This window comes from Leucoraja erinacea, chromosome 41 (assembly GCF_028641065.1).
Source record: "Leucoraja erinacea ecotype New England chromosome 41, Leri_hhj_1, whole genome shotgun sequence".
In the NCBI taxonomy this organism is placed as follows: domain Eukaryota; kingdom Metazoa; phylum Chordata; class Chondrichthyes; order Rajiformes; family Rajidae; genus Leucoraja; species Leucoraja erinaceus.
Window position 1 is genome coordinate 2,322,610 of NC_073417.1, and position 22,592 is coordinate 2,345,201.

The following is a 22,592-nucleotide window of genomic DNA, read 5'->3' on the forward strand; positions in this document are numbered from 1 at the left end:
CCGGGAATTAACCTTGTGAACCCACGCTGCATTCCCTCAATAGCAAGAAAGCCCTTTCTCAAATTTGGAGACCAAAACTGCACACAATACTCCAGATGTGTTCTCGTATAATTCCTTGCTTGTGTACACTGGAATTTGGAAGGATGAGATGGGATTTTATTTGAACATATGATTCTAATGCCCCTGTCCCACTTAGGAAACCTGAACGGAAACATCTGGAAACTTTGCGCCCCACCGAAGGTTTCCATGCGGTTCCCGGAGGTTTTTGTCAGTCTCCCTAATGGTCGAAAGTGGTTTCCGCTTCTTCTATGTTCCGGCGATTATTTAAAAAAATTGAAAACCAGCCGCGACTAAAAATAGGTTGCCGTTTTAAAAATCGGTAATATTTTAGTCGAAGCCGGTTGCGATGTGAATTGAAGGTGGTTGCCGGAGTTTGCAGGTGGTTGCTGGAGGTTGCAGGTGGTTGCTGGAGGTTGCAGGTGGTTGCTGGAGGTTGCAGGTGGTTGCTGGAGGTTGCAGGTAGTGGAAGGTAAGGTCACCTGGTCAAAGGGCTTGATGCACGGAGCCGTTCAGTCCATCTGGAAGACATCGCAGCTTCCGGTATATGTTGTTAATACATGAAATACGTACTTTCCTACCTGTTAAAAACCGCCAAAATGGTGAAATTTTGCGCTGTAAATAATTGCGGAAGTCGGGGTAACCGAGAGAGTCATCTATCCTACTTCAGAATTCCAAATATGAAGAGAAATGAAGGTAAAGAGAAGCGAGAGCTGAAGGGACAGCAACAGCTAAAGTGCTTGGCGAACATTGGCCGTGCAGATATTGAGATTGAAAATATTGGGAATTATGGCCTTTGCTCAATGCATTTCATCAACATTATTTATGTTTTTTCTTGATTCCTTTGGTATCTAAAAAGTTTCAGAAGTGATAAATCTGGCTGTAAAATATTAAATTCGCCCATGGTTCTGAAGTGGGTTTTTACATGCAAAAGGAAACTGCTTCTGAAGCTAAATTTATCATTAAAAAAATCTCCAGACTTCTGTGTGGAAATGTAAGTTTTCTATCATTATGCTATTGAGATGTATATTTTGGCAAATAATAAAATGGCCTGACAGTTTTCAATAGGATATTGTCAATTTGCTGAGGTTGATTATGTACAATTAACAGCTAACAATTATGCCATTCCTTGGCTTGCATCTGAGTAAAATGTAATTCAAAACCCATGTATGGTTTGCGATATTTTTAATGATAAAATGTTAAAATTTTACAGCCATATTTATCACTTCTGAAACTTTTTAGATACCAAAGGAATCAAGCAAAACACAAATAATGTCTTACTGTTGATGAACTGCTGTGAGCAAGCACGATAATTCCCAATATTTTCAATCTTGATATCTGCACGGCCAATGTTCGGCAAGCACTTTAGCTGTTGTTGTTCCTTCAGCTCTCGCTTCTATCTATCATCATTTCTCCTCACTTTTGGAATTCTGAAGTAGGATAAATGTCTCTCACGCTTATCCCGATTTCTATAATTATTTACAGCGCAACAATTGACCATTTTGGCGGGTTTTAACGGGCCCGCTACGCTGGAAACAATGGTAAGTGCCTACCTGCAGTTCATCGCGTGTACTCCAGTTGGCATAGTGTAGCAACAGTACGGGTCATGGGTCGTGACCCGACTGCCGTGCAACCTCCCTATACGTGTGTGTGAGAGTTTGTGTGTGTGTGTCTGTGTCTGTGTATACGTCTGTCTGTGTATGTGTCTGTCTGTGTCTGTGAGTGTGTGTGTGTGTGTCCGTGTGTGTGAGTGTGTGTCTGTGTGTGCGTGAGTCTGTGTGTATGTGTGTCTGAAAGTCTGTGTGAGTCTGCGTGTGTGTGTGTCTGTGTGAGTGAATATGTGTGTGAGTGAATATGTGTGTGTGTGAGTCTATGCGTGTGAATGTGTGTGAGTCTGTTTGTGTCTGTGTGTGTGTCTGTGTGTGTGAGACTGTGTGTGTGTGCCTGAGAGTCTGTGTCTCGGTGTGTGTGTGAGTCTGCGTGTGGGTGTATATGTGTGTGTGAGAGTCTGTGTGTGTGTGTCTATGTTTGTGTGTCTGTGTGTGTGAGACTGTGTGTGTGTATGTATACGTGTGTGTGTGTGAGTCTGTGTGTGAGTCTGTGTGTGAGTCTGTGTGTGTGTGAGTCTGTGTCTGTGTGTGTGAGTGTGTCTGTGTGTGTGTATGTGAGTCTGTCGGTGTGTGTGTGTTCAGTTTACAAAAGTCGGATGTGACTCCAGAAGTCGGGCATAAGTCAATCAGTCCACAAGCCATGATTCAGTCTGTCAGTCCAGCGACTATGAGTGAGTCAGTCAGTCCAGAGACCATGAGTTAGTCCCAAGGCAGTGAGTGAGTCTCTGCTGAGCAGAGAGCAGTGTATGCACTCAAATGGGATTGATTTGCCAGTCATAGAGTCATAGTCATAGAGTGAAAACAGGCTCTTCAGCCCAACTCACACACGCCGTCCAACATGTCCCAGCTACACTAGTCCCACCTGCCTGCGTTTGGTCCATGTCCGTCCAAACCCGTCCTATCCATGCACCTGGCTTCGTGTGGCTGCAGGCATCTCCTGCTGTGTGTGAACTCGCTTTGCAGCAATATCATTGCATCATGCCAACACATCTGAATGGTTGGGTTAAACAAACAGGTTTAACTACACTTTGAAGGTAGACACAAAATGCTGGAGTAATTCAGCGGGACAGGCAGAATCTCTGGAGAGAAGGAATGGGTGACGTTTCGGGTCGAGACCCTTTTTCAGACTGATGTCCGGGTGAAGACATTCCCCTTCAGCAGACCCAATTCCCCATTCAATCAAGTTTTGCCATTACGATCCATAAACCACAAGGACAAACAATGCAGAAGGTGTTGTTCTACCTCGACAAACCAGCATTTCAGCATAGAAAACTATATGTGTCTCTTAGCCGAGGAAAGGTGAAGGGAAATGTCAAAGTTTTCCTGAAGGATGGAACATCGACCAAAACTGTTGTCATTAAAAGCATGCTTCGTTGAATGATGACTTCTGAGATAAATTCTCAAATTTTCTTTGTTAAAATTCGACCGCTCAATCTCGCTATATTAAAATTGTCTTTTTTTATTATCAACAGCAAAGAGACATAAAGATGCAGTGAGCAGCAACAAGAGACACAATAGGAAAGAACTTAATAATTATCATCTTTAACATTTAAGTTGTTATATTTGAAGAGATTCACATTTTAAACTTTTTTTTTAATAATATTTTTATTAGAGGCATATACATATCATAATCAAAACACATTTTGTTTATCAGTTACATATTGTCAGTAGCTGGGATTCCAGCTATCAAATTAGTAGGTGTCCTCATTTATCGATAGCATATTAACACTGCTTCTATTTGTTTATTTTTTTTATATAGATAGGAAAAAAGGAGAGGAAAAAAAACGATCAAAAAGAATAGAATAAATTACCAGTAATACAACTTTGGGGATAGGTCGGTAAGTTATAAAACGTAACTATTCATCTAATCCTGGGTTCAAGCTTCAGTCAGGCTTCCGTGCTGGACCAATTTACCCTTTCAAAAAATTAATAAATAGAGACCATATTCTTGTTTATCAATTAAGACAAGTCTAGTTCTTACCGAATGTAAGGTCTCCGACATCTTCATAATCCACATTTTAATTGTGGGGTTTGTTGGATTTTTCCAAAATTTTTCCCAGTTATTATACTATAATCACGGAAGTTTATTTGGCTTGTTGTAAGTATTAGGCTTTGTTCTAATATTCCTAATATTATTAGTTTTGAGACGGGATCCAATTGGATATTAACGACTTCAGAAATTATTCTAAAAATATCCGTCCAGAAATTTTTGATTTTCATACAATTTACAAAAGTATGAGTTAAATTAACCTCTGGGTATTGACATATGTCACAGATAGGGGGGAGATGTGGGAAAATTCTATTTAATTTTGTTTTAGAGTAATGCAGCTTATGTAGTACCCTGTACTTTAAATTGAATTAAAGAATGTCTAGCATTTAACGAGCATTGATGTATATGTTGTAGACTTTCGTCCCAAATATCTTTCATTATAGGTTGGTCTAATTCATTTTCCCATGCTTGTCTATATAATTCCGTCGACGGGACCTCACTATCTAAAAGAGTATTATAAATGTGAGATATTCATTCATGTGTATTAGGATGTTTATTCAAACATTCATCAAGAGTCTCCTGCTCTCTAGTTCTGTATTCTTGTGTATGTGATTTGTAGATTCTTGTGTCTCGATTTGAGTGTCTCGTACTTGAGTGTAGTCCATAATTCTGTTGTAACCCCTGAAATGAGAGAACAATACCTTTCCTATAAAGATGTCCCACCTTTTTATTTCCAAATGTTTTCCATTGTATTAAACCTTTATACAACACACAGGGCTTAAATGAAGGATTATTTACAATGGGAAGCAGCAACAAACATAGAAACATAGAAAATAGGTGCAGGAGTAGGCCATTCGGCCCTTCAAGCGTGCACCGCCATTCAATATGATCATGGCTGATCATCCAACTCAGTATCCTGTACCTGCCTTCTCTCCATACCCCATGATACCTTTAGCCACAAGGGCCACATCTAACTCCCTCTTAAATATAGCCAATGAACTGGCCTCAACTACCTTCTGTGGCACAGAGTTCCAGAGATTCACCACTCTCTGTGTGAAAAATGTTTTTCTCATCTCGGTCCTAAAGGATTTCCCCTTTATCCTTAAACTGTGACTCCTTGTCCTGGACATCCCCAACATCGGGAACAATCTTATTGCATCTAGCCTGTCCAACCCCTTAAGAATTTTGTATATTTCTATCAAATTCCCCCCTCAATCTTCTAAATTCTAGCGAGTGCAACCCAAGTCTATCCAGCCTTTCTTCATATGAAATCCTGACATCCTGGGAATCAGTGTGGCGAACCTTCTATGTACTGCCTCAATGGCAAGAATGTCTTTCCTCGGATTTGAAGATCAAAACTGTACACAATACTCCAGGTGTGGTCTCACCAAAGACAATGTACAACTGCAGTGGAACCTCCCTGCTCCTATACTCAAATACTTTTGCTATGAATGCTAACATACCATTCGCTTTCTTCACTGCCTGCTGCACCTGTATGCCTACTTTCAATGACTGGTGTACCATGACACCCAGGTCTCGCTGCATCTCCCCTTTTCCTAGTCGGCCACCATTTAGATAATAGTCTGCTTTCCTGTTTTTGCCACCAAAATGCATAACCTCACACTTATCCACATTATACTGCATCTGCCAAACATTTGCCCACTCACCCAGCCTATCCAAGTCACCTTGCAGTCTCCTAGCATCCTCCTCACAGCTAACACTGCCCCCCAGCTTCGTGTCATCCGCAAACTTGGAGATATTGTCTTCAATTCCCTCATCCAGATCATTAATATATATTGTAAAGAGCTGGGGTCCCAGCACTGAGCCTTGCGGTACCCCACTAGTCACTGCCTGCCATTGTGAAAAGGACCCGTTTAATCCCACTCTTTGCTTCCTGTTTGCCAGCCAGTTCTCTATCCACATCAATACTGAACCCCCAATGCCGTGTGCTTTAAGTTTGCATACTAATCTCTTATGTGGGACCTTGTCGAAAGCCTTCTGGAAGTCCAGATACACCACATCCACTGGTTCTCCCCTATCGACGCTACTAGTTACATCCTCGAAAAATTCTATAAGATTCGTCAGACATGATTTACCTTTCATAAATCCATGCTGACTTTGTCCAATGATTTCACCACTTTCCAAATGTGCTGCTATCCCATCTCTAATAACTGACTCTAGCAGTTTCCCCACTACCGATGTTAGACTAACTGATCTGTAATTCCCCGTTTTCCCTCTCCCTCCCTTCTTAAAAAGTGGGGTTATGTTTGCTACCCGCAAATCCTCAGGAACTACTCCAGAATCTAAAGAGTTTTGAAAGATTATTACTAATGCATCCACTATTTCTGGAGCAACTTCCTTAAGTACTCTGGGATGCAGCCTATCTGGCCCTGGGGATTTATCGGCCTTTAATCCATTCAATTTACCCAACACCACTTCCCGGCTAACCTGGATTTCACTCAATTCCTCCAACTCCTTTGACCCGCGGTCCCCTACTATTTCCGGCAAATTATTTATGTCTTCCTTAGTGAAGACGGAACCAAAGTAGTTATTCAATTGGTCCGCCATATCCTTGTTACCCATGATCAACTCACCCGTTTCTGACTGCAAGGGACCTACATTTGTTTTAACTAATCTCTTTCTTTTCACATATCTATAAAAACCTTTGCAGTCAGTTTTTATGTTCCCTGCCAGTTTACTTTCATAATCTATTTTTCCTTTCCTAATTAAGCCCTTTGTCCTCCTCTGTTGGTCTCTGAATTTCTCCCAGTCCTCCGGTATGCTGCTTTTTCTGGCTAATTTGTACGCATCATCCTTTGCTATGATACTATCCCTGATTCCCCTAGGTATCCACTGATGCAAAACCTTCCCTGATTTATTATTTTGCCAAACTGGGATGAACAATTGTTGTGGTTCATCCATGCAGTCTTTAAATACCTTCCATTGCATATCCACCGTCAACCCTTTAAGAATCAATTGCCAGTCAATCTTGGCCAATTCGCGTATCTTACCCTCAAAGTTACCTTTCGTTAAGTTCATAACACTTGTTTCTGAATTAACAATGTCACTCTCCATCCTAATGAAGAGCTCAACCATATTATAGTCACTCTAGCCCAAGGGGCCACGTACAACAAAACTGCTAACTAACCCTTCCTAATTACTCAATACCCAGTCTAGAATATCCTGCTCTCTCGTTGGTTCCTCTACATGTTGGTTTAGAAAACTATCCCGCATACATTCCAAGAAATCCTCTTCCTCAGCACCCCTGCCAATTTGATTCACCCAATCTGTATGTAGATTGAAGTCACCCATTATAACTGCTTTGCCTTTGTCGCAAGCATTTCTAATTTCCTGTTTGATGCCATCCCCAACTCCACTACTACGGTTAGGTGGCCTGTACACAACTCCCACTAGCGTTTTCTGCCCCTTAGTGTTTCGCAGCTCTACCCATATCGATTCCACATCCTCCAAGCTAATGCCCTTCCTTTCCATTGTGTTAATCTGCTCTCTAACCAGCAACGCTACCCATCTCCTTTTCCTTTCTGTCTATCCCTCCTGAATATTGAATATCCATGGATGTTCAGCTCCCAGCCTTGGTCACCCTGGAGCCATGTCTCCGTGATCCCAACTATATCATAGTCATTAATAGCTATCTGCACATTCAACTCATCCACCTTATTACGAATATTCCTTGCTTTGAGACACAAAGCCTTCATGCTTGTTTTTACAACGCTCTTACCCCTTACACAATTATGTTGAAAAGTGGTCCTTTTTGATTTTTGCCCTGGATTTGTCTGCCTGCAACTTTTACTTTTCACCTTGCTACCTATTGCTTCTACCCTCATTTTACACCCCTCTGTCTCTCTGCTCACACATTTGAGAACCCCACCACCTCTTATTCTGTTTATTATTTTTTTTCTTCTTTCCCCCCTACATGTTGGGTCTGAATGCATCCCTTCTCTGCCTCTTGCCTCTCACACTGTCTACTAGCTTTCTCTATTTGAGTCCTTCCCCCCAACCGTTCTAGTTCAAAGTCTCCGCAGTAGCCTTTATACAGTCGCCAGGATATTGGTCCCCCTCGGGTTCAAGTGCAACCCGTCCATTTTGTACAGGTCACACCTTCCACAAAAGAGGTCCCAATGATTCAGAAACGTGAATCCCTGCCCTCTGCACCAGTCCTTCAGCCACACATTTATCGTCCACCTCACTCCATTCCTACTCTCACTGTCGCGTGGCACAGGCAGTAATCCCGAGATTGTTACCTTTGCGGTCCTTCTCCTTAACTCTCTACCTAACTCCCTAAATTCTCCTTTCAGGACTTCTCTTTTTCTACCTATGTCATTGGTACCTATATGTACCATGACCTCGGGCTCCTCTCCCTCCCATTTCAGGATATCTTGGACACGTTCAGCCGCATCTCAGACCCTGGCACCAGGGAGGCAAACTACCATCCGGGTCTCCAGACTGCGTTCACAGAATCGCCTATCTGAACCCCTAACTATAGAGTCCCCTATTACTACTGCCCTCTTCTTTTCCTTACCCTTCTGAGCAACAGGGCCGGTCTCTGTACCGGAGGCCCGGCCGCTGTTGCTACCCGCAGGTAGGCTGTCCCCCCCAATAGTACTCAAACAGGAGTACTTATTGTCAAGGTGTACAGCCACCGGGGTACTCTCTAGTCCCTGCCTCTGCCCCTTGCCCCTTGCCCCTCCTAACTGTGACCCACTTGCCTGCCTCATGTGGTCTTGGAGTGACCACCTCTCTGTAACTCCTCTCTATGACCTCCTCACTCTCCCTGACCAGATGGAGGTCATCGAGCTGCTGCTCCAGGATCCTAATACGGTCCCTTAGGAGCCCCATCTCGACGCACCTGGCGCAGATGTGGATGTCTGGAGGGCTATCAGACTCCATGACCTCCCACATCTGACATCCAGAACAGTAAACTGCCCTGGCCCTCATTCTCCCCCCTTACCTAGGATACAATACAGCATGCTGGAAGAAATCAGCAGGGATCTGATCACAAGAGACATAAGGAAATAACTTAATAATTCTCATCTTTAACATTTAAGTTGTTGTTATATTTTAAGAGTCATTCACGTTTTAAACTTTAATAAATCCTTTTTCCACTTTTCATGCCTGCGTGTTCTTCGTCACATTGGGAACCTAATGGACAGGAATGGCTGCTCTGTGGGAGAGACACTAAGAGTGCATGCGGGAAGGTTGTGGGGAGATGGACTGAATGCGTGGGAGGGACGGGAATGGCAAGGAGCAGAGTGGGGGCTGACTGAACTGCCAGCCCACCAGCCGTGAGTGACTGCAATGCCAGCCCACAAGCTGTAAGTGACTGAACAGCCAGCCCCCCAGCCGTGAGTGATTGCACAGCTCTCTCTTGAAATTATCCAGAGAACCCATCTCTGAGGCAAAGAATTCCACACTCACAACTCTCTCTATGACAAAGTGTTTCCTCATTTCCGTTCTAAATGGCTTCCGCCTTATTCTTAAACTGTGGCCCCTGGTTCTGGACTCCCCCAAAATTGTGTACATGTTTCCTGCCTCTAGCCTGTCCAAACCCTTAATAATCGTATATGTTTCAATAAGATCCTCTCTCTAAATACAAGCCCAGCCGATCCATTTTCTCAGCATATCTCGGGAATTTACCTTGTAAACCTATGCTGCACTCCTTCAATCGCAAGAATGTCCTTCCTCAAATTTGGAGACCAAAACTGCACACAATACTCCAGGTGCAGACTCACTTTGGCCCTGTACAAGTGCAGAAGGACTTGTTTGCTCCGTACAGTTTTGGTCTCCTAATCTGAGGAAAGACATTCCTGCCATAGAGGGAGCACAGAGAAGGTTCACCAGACTGATTCCTGGGATGGCAGGACTTTCATATGAAGAAAGACTGGATAGACCCGGCTTGTACTCGCTAGAATTTAGAAGATTGAGGGGGGATCTTATAGAAACTTACAAAATTCTTAAGAGGTTGGACAGGCTAGATGCAGGAAGATTGTTCCCGATGTTGGGGAAGTCCAGAACAAGGGGTCATAGTTTAAGGATAAGGGGGAATTTTTTTAGGACCGAGATGAGAAAAATATTTTTCACACAGAGAGTGGTGAATCTCTGGAATTCTCTGCCACATAAGGTAGTTGAGGCCAGTTCATTGGCTATATTTATGATGGAATTAGCTGTGGCCCTTGTGGCTAAAGGTATCAGGGGGTGTGGAGAGAAGACTGGTACAGGATACTGAGTTGGATGATCAGCCATGATCATATTGAATGGTAATGCAGGCTCGAAGGGCTGAATGGCCTACTCTTACACCTATTTTCTATGTTTCTATCATCAAATTTTCGTATGACACAAAGCTGGTTGGCAGTGTGAGCTGCGATGAGAATGCTATGAGGCTGCCGTGTGACTTAGATAGGTTGGGTGAGTTGGTAGATGTATGGTAGATGCAGCATTATGTGGATAAATGTGAGGTCATCCACTTTGGTGACAAGAACGCGAAGGCAGATTATTATCTGAATGGTGTCAGATTAGGAAAAGGGAAGGTGCAATGAGACCTCGGTGTGCTTGTACATCAGTCACTGAAAGTAAGCATGCGGGTACAGCAGGCAGTGAAGAAAACTAATGGCATTTTGGCCTTCATGTGAGAGGATTTCAGTTAAAGAGCAAGTAAGTCATACTGCAGTTGTACAGGACCCCGGCGAGACCGCGCCTGGAGTGTTGTGTGTAATATGGGTCCCCTAATTTGAGGAAAGACATTATTGCTATTGAGGTAGTTCAGAGTAGGTTCACCAGGTTAATTCGCGGGATGGCGGGACCGACATATCATCTTTTGGCATTTGAGGCAGCATAAGTCTGCAGCAGGGTGATGCCATCCGGTTCGACATCCGTAGGTGCTCGCCCTAAAATGGGAGCAGGCTCCGGGTTGGCGCCAAGCTGCGGCGCTGCTGCTGTCTCTGTTTTTGTTCCCGTTCGCCTGACTGAGCCCCACCGACATATGATGAGAGAATGGGTCGACTGGGCTTCTATTCACTGGAATTTAGAAAGGAGAGAGGGGATCTGACAGTTTAGATGCAGATAATATGTTCCCGATGTTGGGGATGCCCAGAAGCAGGGGGGCATAGTTTAAGAATAAGGGGTTCGACATTTAGGACATGGATGAGGAAAACATCTCTTCAACCAGAGAATTATGAATCTGTGGCAGTGGAGGCCAATTCACTGGATGTTTTCAAGAGAGAGTTAGCCATGGAGCTCTTAGGGTAAAGGAATCAAGGGACACGGAGAGAAAGCAGGACGTGGTACTGAATTTAGATGATCAGCCATGATCATATGCAATGGCTGTGCTGGTTCGAAAGGCCCAAAGGCCTACTCCTGCAACCTATGTTGCAGTTTCTATGTTTTTATGTCTCCCCTGTCTCTGTCTGCTCCTTATTTATCCCACTTCACATCACACCCACCATTACACTTGCTATTCTTCTCTATCTTTCCTTTCCCGACATTGTTTCTGTCCTCACTCCCTATTTCTCCATTCCTATCACAGTCGCCTCTTGGATGGTCTTGATCACTTCCCTATCCGCTCCCTATCTAATCCCTCATCCTATGCCTATGTGTTTCCTGCTGTCATTCACTCCTCTCCATCCAATCCTCCATTTATCTCTCCTCTTTCTTCCCTCCCACTCGATCTTCTCTCCCTCTTGGTTTCCCCCACTCTCCCACCTCTCCCAAGCTCGGGTTTTCTTGCCACACCCTCTTACAACCTACTCCCCGCCTCTCTTTAGCTCCTGGTATGCTGTAATTTTCCCCTTTATCCTCATATTTCTCTACCCCTCCATCTCTCACTGCTCCTGTTTTCTCTCTTTCTCTCACTCTATCTCAATCCTTCCCAGTATTTTTCTTCAGCTATCCCGTCCTGCACTCTTCACCTACTCTATCACTCATTGTTCTCCCAATATCTTCATTCCACATCTGTTTATTTTCATGATATTTATTTCCCCCTTTCCTCTTGGATCGCTGTTTTTCCATGCCTTCCACCCTATTTGTGAAGACCCTCTATCCCTACCTTGTTCTCCCCGCCATTACCTGCAACCCTCTGTTCACTCTCTCTGTCATTTTCACTCCTATCACTGTCCTTCTAATCCCGTGTCACTCACGCTCACATCCATTCAAGTTCTTTCGCGGGCTCAAACTATTCGCTCCTCTCTGCATTCCCTCTCTCGCCTTCATTCTGCCACCTACATACCCTCCGATCAACCCCCCCCCCCCCCCCCCCCCCCCCTGAACACAACAGTGGTGTCTACAGGCCCTTCCGACATTGTGCCCTGTCCGTTCTAAAGTGTACACCCTCTCAAAAACCGCCCGTGCCTAGATGTGTTAGATGTGTAGACACGCTATCGGCGCCACTACCCGTGTACACGTGTCGGGAGTGAAAAAAACACCCTCACTACACCTGTCTCGGCTCCTCCATATCCGTCTGTCAATTTATCCTGTCTCGAATATATCTGGTTGTTAAGCTAGTACAAGGTACAATGTATTGTGTTCAGGTCTGGTGACCCTACTGTAGGAGAGATGTCGCCAAGCTTGAAATGGTGCTGATAAGATTGATGGGGATGTTGCCAGGAGTTGAGAGCCTGAGCTAAATGGAGAGATTGACCATGCAAGGACTGTATTCCTGGCACCGGGGGAGGATGAAGGATGATCTTATACAGGTGTATACAAATCACCAGGGTAAAACATAGAGTAGATGTACATCTTTATCTGGATTAGAACAATCAAGAACCAAACGACATTGTTTTAAGGCGAAAGGGGAAAGATCTAACGGGGATCTGAGGGACAGCTTTTTCACACAGACGGTGAAATGAGCTGTCAGAAGAGCTGGACGTTGTGCCAGACACTGTGAGAACATTTAAAATACATTTGGACAGGTACATGTATAGGAAGAGTGCGGAGAGATTTGGACTAATAGCGGGTAGGTAGATGTCGTGCAGGTGGGGCACCTTTGTCGGCATGGGCAAGCTCCACCGAATGGCCTGGTGCAGCGTTGTATGACACAGAGAACGTACCCAGCTGCCCACAGTGTTTGTGCTGGACATCATGGCAAGACCATCTCTTATATATATGCACATAATTCAGATCCCCCAATCGCTACATATTCACGTGCCTAGGCAAACGTGTCTTAAATGCCTTAAAAAAATAATTGTAGACAATATCCACCGCTCTACTCTCAGCGATCAAGTTAGGAAGACGCGACCGGTAGCATACAAAGCCTGGAGAACCGTTGTCCGTAATTAACCGACTCGCTTCCAAATGAGAACGTATCCGCACTCTCTCCCGACCGCCATCTGTGTACCCGTGTCTGCTCGACACCAGCGTTCTGTTTCCTCCTGCAGAATATCAGGTCTTCGCATTTATTCGTCATATGGAGACCTCGACCACATGTGGACATTAGGTCTGCCGATTCAGGAAGAAAATACCAAGTGTGGGGCCCATGTTCATAGCCAATCCTCACCCTCAGTGTTCACTCCAAATTCCCGAGCTCAAACCCATTCCTCCATCCACTCTCCCCACAGCTCGGCCCTCTCTTTCTCCAATCCTCTGAACCTATTTCTCTCCACTTAACTGATCCTCTCTCTCACCTACTTTTACCCAGCTCTAGTCTACTCCTCTGGCCTCCCCTCTCCATTACTCTTCCGGCCGTCTCTGGCCCGAGTCGGCTGGCCACCTTCCACATTCCTGTGACGCCCATCATTCCTCTTTCGCCCCTCATCATTTCCCCCTCTCCGCATTGCCCCCGTCCCCTTTACACGGCTCCATCTCTCTTTTTTCCTTATCTCCCTATTTCCATCTCACTCCGTTTCCACATCCCTTTCCTCCTCCCCCTTCCCCATCATAGCGCTCACTCCTTCCCTTCCTACTGTCACGCGCACTCATTCCGCCACCTTTGAGTGATATACAATGTGCCTCGGTGAAACTGTGGCCAGACCGAGGCCACATCTACTTCTACAAATAAATCACAGGTTTAGGATTATCCAGGCATCTATTTATTGTACATACCCAACACAAGCACTGGCATCAGGCGGCAGGTTAATGGGGTGGGGGTGGCGGGAGGGAAAGGGGAGAGGTGCGCATTGTCTAACACTAACATGACACAGGTGCTGCTGAAGTGTCGGCGGCGGATGTGTGAACTCAATCTTAGGGTCCCGGATTCAATGATGCCCGGCGTTGGGGGGAGATTACTTGTGGATGACCACCCTCCGGAGGGAGATGGGACAGTAACGTGTGGTGCATGTGGACAGACCGCACTTTCTCCGTGACAGGATCACAATCGCCACTAAATCTTAGGAGGGGAACGGAAAGTGAGCATTTCAAATGAATCGGCCCGAGGCGTATGGGGTAGTCCAAGTTTACAAGTACGGGGACTAACACGTCAGGAGAGAAGATATAAGGCGACGGGCGGGGTAAAGGGGGGGGGGGGGGGGTGTAATCGTTTTCCCGAAGGGGGTCAAGGGTGGGATCATCCGTCCGGGACTAATACGTGAAAGATGCGGCGGTGAATCTCGGGAGCCGCAGCAGGAGCGGAGAGACTGCGGCCGCCTCTGGGTTGCGCTCAGGGCGCGGATTTATTAATGAGCCGAAGCAATGAGGTGACCGGATATTTCAACGCGCTCTTCACCTGCTCCCTGAACAAGGACTGGGTCATACCGTAAATAAATGTGTTCGTGCAGCAGCTAAGGGCGCTCAGCATAAAACCAACGTTGTTAAACATCCATTCAGAATCATTCCGATATGATCCAGTGTCCGTGACCTGATAATACACGACGTTTATAACCTGCGTCAGCCACAGGAGGATGAAGCTGCCGGAGATGGTGAAGAGTAAAACCACAGATCTCCGCCTGTTCTCCATCTCCGGGTCACAGCGGTCCTCTCCCTTGCTCTGAACTATCAGCCGCTTACGGACCCGACTGGCCACTAAAATGTGCCGGATAGTCAGAACGTTGAGCAGTAGGATTACAGCAAATGGGAGGAACGGAGTTAAAACGGTAATAAACCAGTTATATCCCACCCAACCGGGATCAGTGAAAACATTGTCCGTCGTGACACAGCCCCACGGTACATTGTCGATGATTCTCCAGAGTTCCCGTGTGAAGTAGTGGGGAACGTTTTCTTAGACAGAACACAACGCCGACTGTTGCGAGAACCGCAGCCGCAGTTTTCCCGGTGCAATATTTTGTTTTCAGCTTCTCGCAACAAATGGCGACAAAGCGATCAAAGGTGAAAGTGACGGTGAACCAGACAGAACAGTCTGTTGCTGCAGGTGATAGTACAATGATCACACTGCACACCGGCGTGATGGACAGGAAATTCCAAAAAAAGTAATGAACTCGGATTCGATACAAAATGACCTTGGTGCTTATGACCAGTAGATCGGCCGCTGCCATTGCCACCAGGTAACGTGTGGTGCATGTGGACAGACCGCACTTTCTCCGTGACAGGATCACAATCGCCACTAAATTCACTGCAGAACGAGAAGGGAACGGACAGTGAGCATTATTGATCAAGTTCTCCAGTGCTGAACTTCGGCCCGAGTTTCAGCGAAATATCAGGAGAGTATGAGTTGGCGCAAGTTTAACAATGTCAAATACGGCTCGGACGGTTCCCGTTCTACCTGCGTCAGGAGAGAAGATATAAGGCGACGGGCGGGGTAAAGGGGGGTGTGTGTGTAATCCACAGCCACCCTATACGATAGGCGGAATAGTCCTTTCTACAGTTAACCCTGCTCACAGTCTCTGATGGGGTCGGTTTAATAGACAAAACCATGCCCGGCCGTGTTTAAACAGGGCTCTGGCAACGCGGCATCTGATGGAGACGAGGAAGGTTTCAGAGGGAACGCAGGGACAATGTATAACCCGGCAGCAGAGTAGTTCCGGTAGTGAGTTCCTTCCTCAGTGAGTTCAGCTCGGTAACAACACACGCCGCATCAGCTGGGAAGATTGCAACATAATGAGAATATTGGCAACACCGGTCAGTACACGGAGTTATAAAATATGTATTGTTCTGCTCACTTACCAAGGACTCCAACCGCAGCAATGATCACGTACAATATTTTCTGCACGCGATAATATTCCTGAAGCATTTCCCCCATTTTCTCTGCCCAGCAACGTGTCCCAGTGAGTTACAGGCAATCTCGCGGAATGAAATGTTGAAGCAGAAATTCCGGGAGATTTTATACCATTTACCATTTCCACCGGGACAGTGAAGTATCAACGGAATTCAAAATAGGTATTTTGAAATTATCCGCAAACAGATTACATCAGCCGAGTGAAATCCCCGCCTTGACAGTTTGTGATTTATTCAGGGAATTGCTTGAGAATCTACAAAGACTATGAATTGTGGCAATATTCAATGATGGAAATTAGGATCCGCATTCTTCCAGGAAAGGGGATATTGTTTTAAACTCCATCATATCCAACTATCCACCTCATGTTATTTGCCTGATTCTCCATCAGCAAGGCTACCCCGAATCTCAGGGTTTCACGGCTCAGATGGAAGATGGTCTGTGCGACCTTGCTATTGAGGGAGTGCAGCGTAGGTTTACAAGGTTAATTCCTGGGATCGTGGGACTGTCACTGCTGAGATAATGGAGCAGCTGGGCTTGTACACTCTGGAGTTTAGAAGGATGAGAGGATATCTCATTGAAACATTATACAATTGTTAAGGGCTTGGATACACTAAAGGCAGGAAACATGTTCCCGATATTGGGAGAGTCTAGAAACAGGGGCCACATTTTAAGAATAAGGAGTAAGTAATTTGGAACGGAGACGAGGAAACATTTTCCCGCCTCCTTCATTAAAATATTTGTAAGAAAACAAAGAATAAACAGTTAATTTCCACATTGAGAGCATCTAACAAATGTCCAAACACTAAACGACGAATGAGGTGGAGAGGCCCCATCTCACAATGTATCAAAGAGACACTACCCCATTAAGACACAGATAAAACTAATATATTTTACATTGAGGAGCAGAATCGTATTCTATCAGGACTATACGATTAATTTAACATTTTCCCAGAACAAACTATTAAACAATTTAAAAATATTTACACTCTCGCCTCCTTTCATACAAATGAAAAAATAACTACCTCTGTACACTTGGGAATAAACAAATCTAACTTAGCTAAACTATAGTTTAAACCTATACTAAACTAAACTCAATATGGAATGAGCTCCCAATATAAGCTAGCGACGCGATACAGTTATGACTTCTTCCTCCATATGTGCCCGTCATGGCCTAATCCAATGCAAAGTCCTTCACAAAGTCCACTACACAAATGCAAGATTATCTAGAATTTACCCCGCTGTTAGGGACACCTGCAACAGATGTAATCAATCTCCTGCCAACCATAGCCATATGTTTTGATCAAGATACAAGATACAAGATACATTTAATTGTCATTTGGACCCCTTGAGGTCCCCCCTCCAAACGAAATGCCGTTTCTGCAGCCATACATTACAAACACATAGACCCAAGACACTACATAATTTACATAAACATCCATCACATCGCTGTGATGGAAGGCCAAATAAACTTATCTCTCCACTGCACTCCCCCCCCCATGTCAGAGTCAAAGTCAAAGCCCCCGGCTGGCGATGGCGATTGTCCCGCGGCCATTAAAGCCACGCCGGGTGGTGCACGGTCGCACACCGGGTCTTGGTGTTAGAGCCCCCGGCGGGCGCTCGCAGAGTCCCGCGGCCATTCCAAGCCGCGCGGGGCGGTGATGTAGGCCCAGCTCCAGGAGCTCTTCAACCCCGCAACTCGGGCGGGGGAAGTCGCCGTTGCGAGAGCCCTGAAAAGCGGTCTCCCTCCAGGGACCCGCGGGCTCCCGGTGCCGCCGTCCACAGACCTGCCGTTGGAGCCTCCGCATCAGCAGCAGCAGCGGCAGCAGCAGCGGCAGCAGCGGCAGCGCTCCACCGCTCCACCCGCTCCGGACTCGGCCAGCCCCGCGACGGTGACGGTGAGTTGTAGCACCAGAGTCCCCGGCTTCTTCCTGTTGGAGGCCGCTCCTCATTGCAGCCCCAACGACAACGGAAACCCGACGAGGAAAGGTTGGGTCTCCCGTGCCGGGAGAGATTTAAAAAATCGCGGACAGACTGCAGAGGCCGCTGCTGACCAGAGTCGCGCCGCCCACCGGATCTTGCCCTAAGCTAGCATCCTTTTGGAGGAGTGCTTTCGACTTGATAAGCAGAGCCTACGGCCAGACTATTCCTCCAAACCCACTGTCAGCCATTTCCGGTACCCCTCCCAACACCAACCTCTCTGTTGCGGTGAAACGGGTTCTAGCTTTTACAACCTTGTTAGCCCGGAGACTGATCTTGCTTAACTGGAGGCTCACCTGTCCCCCGACACACACCCGCTGGATTAAGGAGGTGCTTTACAATTTAAAGCTTGAAAAAAATAGGTTCCCTCTCAAAGGCTCTACCAAGACATTCCTAGATACATGGAACCCTTTCTTGGAACTTGTTAACTCTCTCAACTTGTCCCCGGACTCGGAAGAGGACTGAGTGCTCTCCACCATTGTTCTGCTCTACTGCAGCTGCTCTCCCCGTAACCCCCCCCCCCCCCCCCTCCCCCACTTATTTATTTAATTACTTACTTTTTTACTGTTATTAATGACCCCCATTTTTTTTTTTTTTTTTTTTTTTTTTTTTTTTTTTTTTTTTTTTTTTACTTTTTGTTTCGTTTTTGTGTGGATGTGTATGTATGTGAGTGTTGTTTGGCCCCGTTTGGTTCCGACCTGATTCGGGTGGGTTGAAGGTGGGTAAGGGTAAGGGCTTTGAGGGTCGCTTACATACTGTTGCACAATTATGCCTTGACTGTCACTGTCTGTTATCATTGTATGTATGCAAATTGCTGTGAAATTCAAATAAAAAGATTTAAATCAATTATGACTTTAAAAATATATTTGAGCAGATATATGGATGGGAAGAGTTTAGAGCTTGCAAAATATGCACACCTGGTCGGCACGTGAAATCCCTCAACTCACTCGAGAATCGCATTTCCAATCTTTCTCGAGTTTTTGCACAGACTGTGAACTGTCAACCTCCGAGCACCCGTGGAAACTCTCCGGCGGCACAGTGGCCTGGGACCCGGATTTGATCCGGACTAGGGTGCTGTCTGTACAGAGGTCTGCTTTTCAAGAGGCAGGGTGAAATAATATTTATCCAGATATCTGTGGAAGCTCGCGCGGTTTTCCTACCGATCAGTCGATAGACGGCCTCTGGAATGGAGAAAGACACCAAGAAAGGTGAGGGAGATGTCAGAGGGCGTCCAGTTGAAGACGTGGGCAGGGTGAACCTGAATGGTACATTGTGTATGGATGCAGGAGGACACAACAATTTAGCCGTCAATGTAGAGGATAAAGAGTTGTGAGATGGTTTCAGTTTATGTTTGGGACAAGGACTGTTCGGCGGAGCCAACAAATAACGGGGAAAGCGGGGGCCATGAGAGTGCCGATTGTCACACATTGAACCTAATAACGTGGGAGGAGGCAATATGGACGTTGTTGAGGTGAAAATAAGCCCCCCCCCCCCACTCACATACCACCCTTGTTAGTGTAGATGGATCCGTCCGCCGATTCTCCTCTGGGCGCCATAGTTCTCTCGCACCCTCCAAACGGAGCCTGGATAGTTCGAATATTCCTTATCTTTCAAACCACCGGCCTCGCATCCAACATGTTTTATTTTACTTCGGAGTCACGTGAGTTGGAGCAGCAGGAGCGTCTCCAGCGGGTAAGTTTAAACTTCAGGTAAACATAGTAAGTTTGTATTTCTTACCTGTTTTATTCTTTGCAGGAATCTCTTGTTCCAGAGGCTTCCTGCCGGATGATTCACGACGACCGACGAGGGAACCAGCTATGGGCTGTGGGGAAACCCCGGTTCTCGCCGTGGGAGCGGATAGCTGGGAATGTCGGGTTTCGCGAAGTCGGTCGCTGACGGGCTGGTCAGTGACTTCCAGGCGCTCCGGGTGCCGGGAGGGTTTCCCTCCGATAGGCACATAGACGCTGGGGTTCCCGGGCAAGGGACCACCAGTAGACTGGGTGCCGGAAGGGGATATAAATATAAAGGCTGGGGTTCCCGGGGAGGGGACCTCCAGTAGACCAGGTGTCGGGAGGGTTTTCCCTCCGATATAATATAGATGCCGTGTGTCGGGAGGATTTTCCCCCGATATACACATAGATGCTGGGGTCCCCGGGTAGGCGAATCCAGTAGTAAAGCAGCTCTCAGACCGCAGGGGTCCCCAGGAAATGGGTTTAAACGGACCGAAACGGCGACCCCTGGTGCCGGTAGGGTGTTTTCCCTCTGGTAATATATATGGGCACTGGGATTCCCGGGGGAGGGGATATCCACCAGCAATGCGGTGCCCAGACCGCAGAGGTCCCCAAGATATGGGGTAAACCGACCAAAGTGGTCAGCTCTGGTGCCGGGAGGGTTTCCTTCCGGTAAAGTGAAAAATGTGGAGGTTGGCCAGTATGGAGCCCTATTGAGAGGAGGCTCAAACTAGATACACTCTAACAGCAGGAGTTGTGTCAGTGCGGGACTATGGGAGAGTCCGCGCCAGCAGCAGGGCTGCTTAAAGGGGATGATGAGTCTATGGCAGTGTTGGGCAGATGGGAGAGCCCGTGTCAGCAGCATCTTGTAACAGGGCTGTTTAATGGAGATGCTCAGTCTATGGCAGTGCCGGCCTACTGCTCTAGTCCGCGCCAGCAGCGCCTTGTAATAGGGCAGCTTAAATGTATGGCAGCACCACCTGTAGATGGGCTGCACAATGTCTCCCTCATGGAAGAGGTGAGTTTACCGGGGCATTTCTGACCCTGAAGGGTGGGCCTGTTGGAGAGGTCGCACCGGCATCGCCTTGTAGTAGGGCTGCTTAATGTCTCCCTTATGGAGGAGGAGAACATGCAAGGTCAGTGTAAATCTGATGCCGAGGCTGAGGGTATAAGCGTGGAACATACCTCAAGGGATGAAGGGCACATGTCAGAGGTACGATTCCTGGCAGCAAGGTTGCCATCCCAACACAATGCAGTGAACACCGCTATCAGGGGACGTTAGAGCCACCCGCCGAATCTTCTATTCATGTAAGACCTATTCCACAGGCAAAATCTGAAGGACAAAGCATAAGCTGTTGGACCAATTAGGCCGTTCAGGGCAGACACGAAATGATGGCAGGCATGGCCTGTTCATTATGAAAGAAGGGTGATCAAACTGATTTCATAGGGTTTTCCATGTACAATGATCATCAGAGATATTTAAAGGCATTGCTATGATAAGGCAATTTAACAGTATGATGACAATAAATCATTCAAAGGACTACTCAGAGTTAAAACCCACTGTTACATCCTCAGACTACTTGAGAAATTGTTCTCCCCTATCCAGTTAAAGTAAGTTGTTATCAAATGGATAGTTGGCCTGTGACTCCGCCTGGGCAACAGATTGGAGTCAATAGAAACCTGGAACCGCCTTGATGTTATAAAGCAGTTTTCTATTCATTAGACTAACTGGCAATATAATAGATGTGATGCAGCTGTGCAAGTGGGAGAACTGACAGCATGCGGAATGTCAAATGATAAAGTGCCATAAAGGCCATTGATAACACACCTTTCCTATTACCAGCTGAAGCTACTAAAGTCATTATGATGGACAAACAGTATTCAGCATTGCTCCAGTAGTTGATTAATAAATATGTAATTATATTGCAAAATGATGCTAATGACCTCAGGTGGGAAAATGCGAATGTCATCTCTTGTTGGAGGTAGAGGAGATTTGCATGAGTTATTGGTATCAACTATCTATAGACCCTACATGCAATTTATGGGTTAAAGAGCGGTTGAGCGAATATGCATAGCTGCATGCTCAACTTCATGTTGATACACTATAATGGTGGTATATGATAAGCACGGGGGTGCAATCAAGTGAAAGGGCCTGTAATAGGTACATACTCCCATTTGCCACTGGAGTATCATTACGTACAGATCAGTGACAACACAGAATGGGTGTTGGACCACACCGTATTTATGAAATTCTGATTCAATGCAACACCGAATATAGATATGTTGTTTCATGCTAATTCACAGGTTGCAAAAATGTGAGGCATAACAGTGGCGAAAGATACATTCTCGCAGGAGGAATGGTCTTTTACGTCTTCCTCCATTTTGCTTTATGAGTCGGGTCTTGAAATAAAGTCATCAATAAAAATAAAGAGCCCGCTTTAGGTTCCAGCTGTGGTATTGGCCTATGCAGTTTGATTCCCGATTTGTCGGGAATAATAATAATGCAACCTTATATGGTTATTTTAAACGTAACATGCTGGTTCAGCCTGTGGCTCGGGAAATCAGCCGTTGCATGATAAAATCAATTTATGTTGCACAGATTCTCAATAGACTGCTTACGGCTTGGGTTGTCACACCTATTTCTTGTATGTATTCACAGTGCTGGAATAGTACCAGAAAGCAGTATTTTGCTTCTTTAGGAGATGGTAAGCGTTTGTTTAATGCTCATGTTACATTTAAAATGGTACAGATTTCTGAGCTATTGCAGTTCAATGGTCATCGACAATATTGAGTTATAGGGTCATTAACTGTGCCAAGGTGCTTTCCATCAGACTTACTGCAGCAAACGAGGTCCACTTTGTTGGGTTCACCTCGGATATCGAGTTAGTAAAGGATATCTTTAACACAAGTTTTCCCAGGATAAGTACAATGCAGTATGTGAGATTGACATTGTGTTAACACTATTTCACCTATGTTCCAGCTACATGCTTAGATTTGATCGGACCTCATTATGTAGTTATCCTCCTGGCGCTGGTTTAGCACAACAGGTCACTCGCTACATTATTGTGACAGGAGAGGATGATTACATCTGCAAATATATGCATAGTATTTTA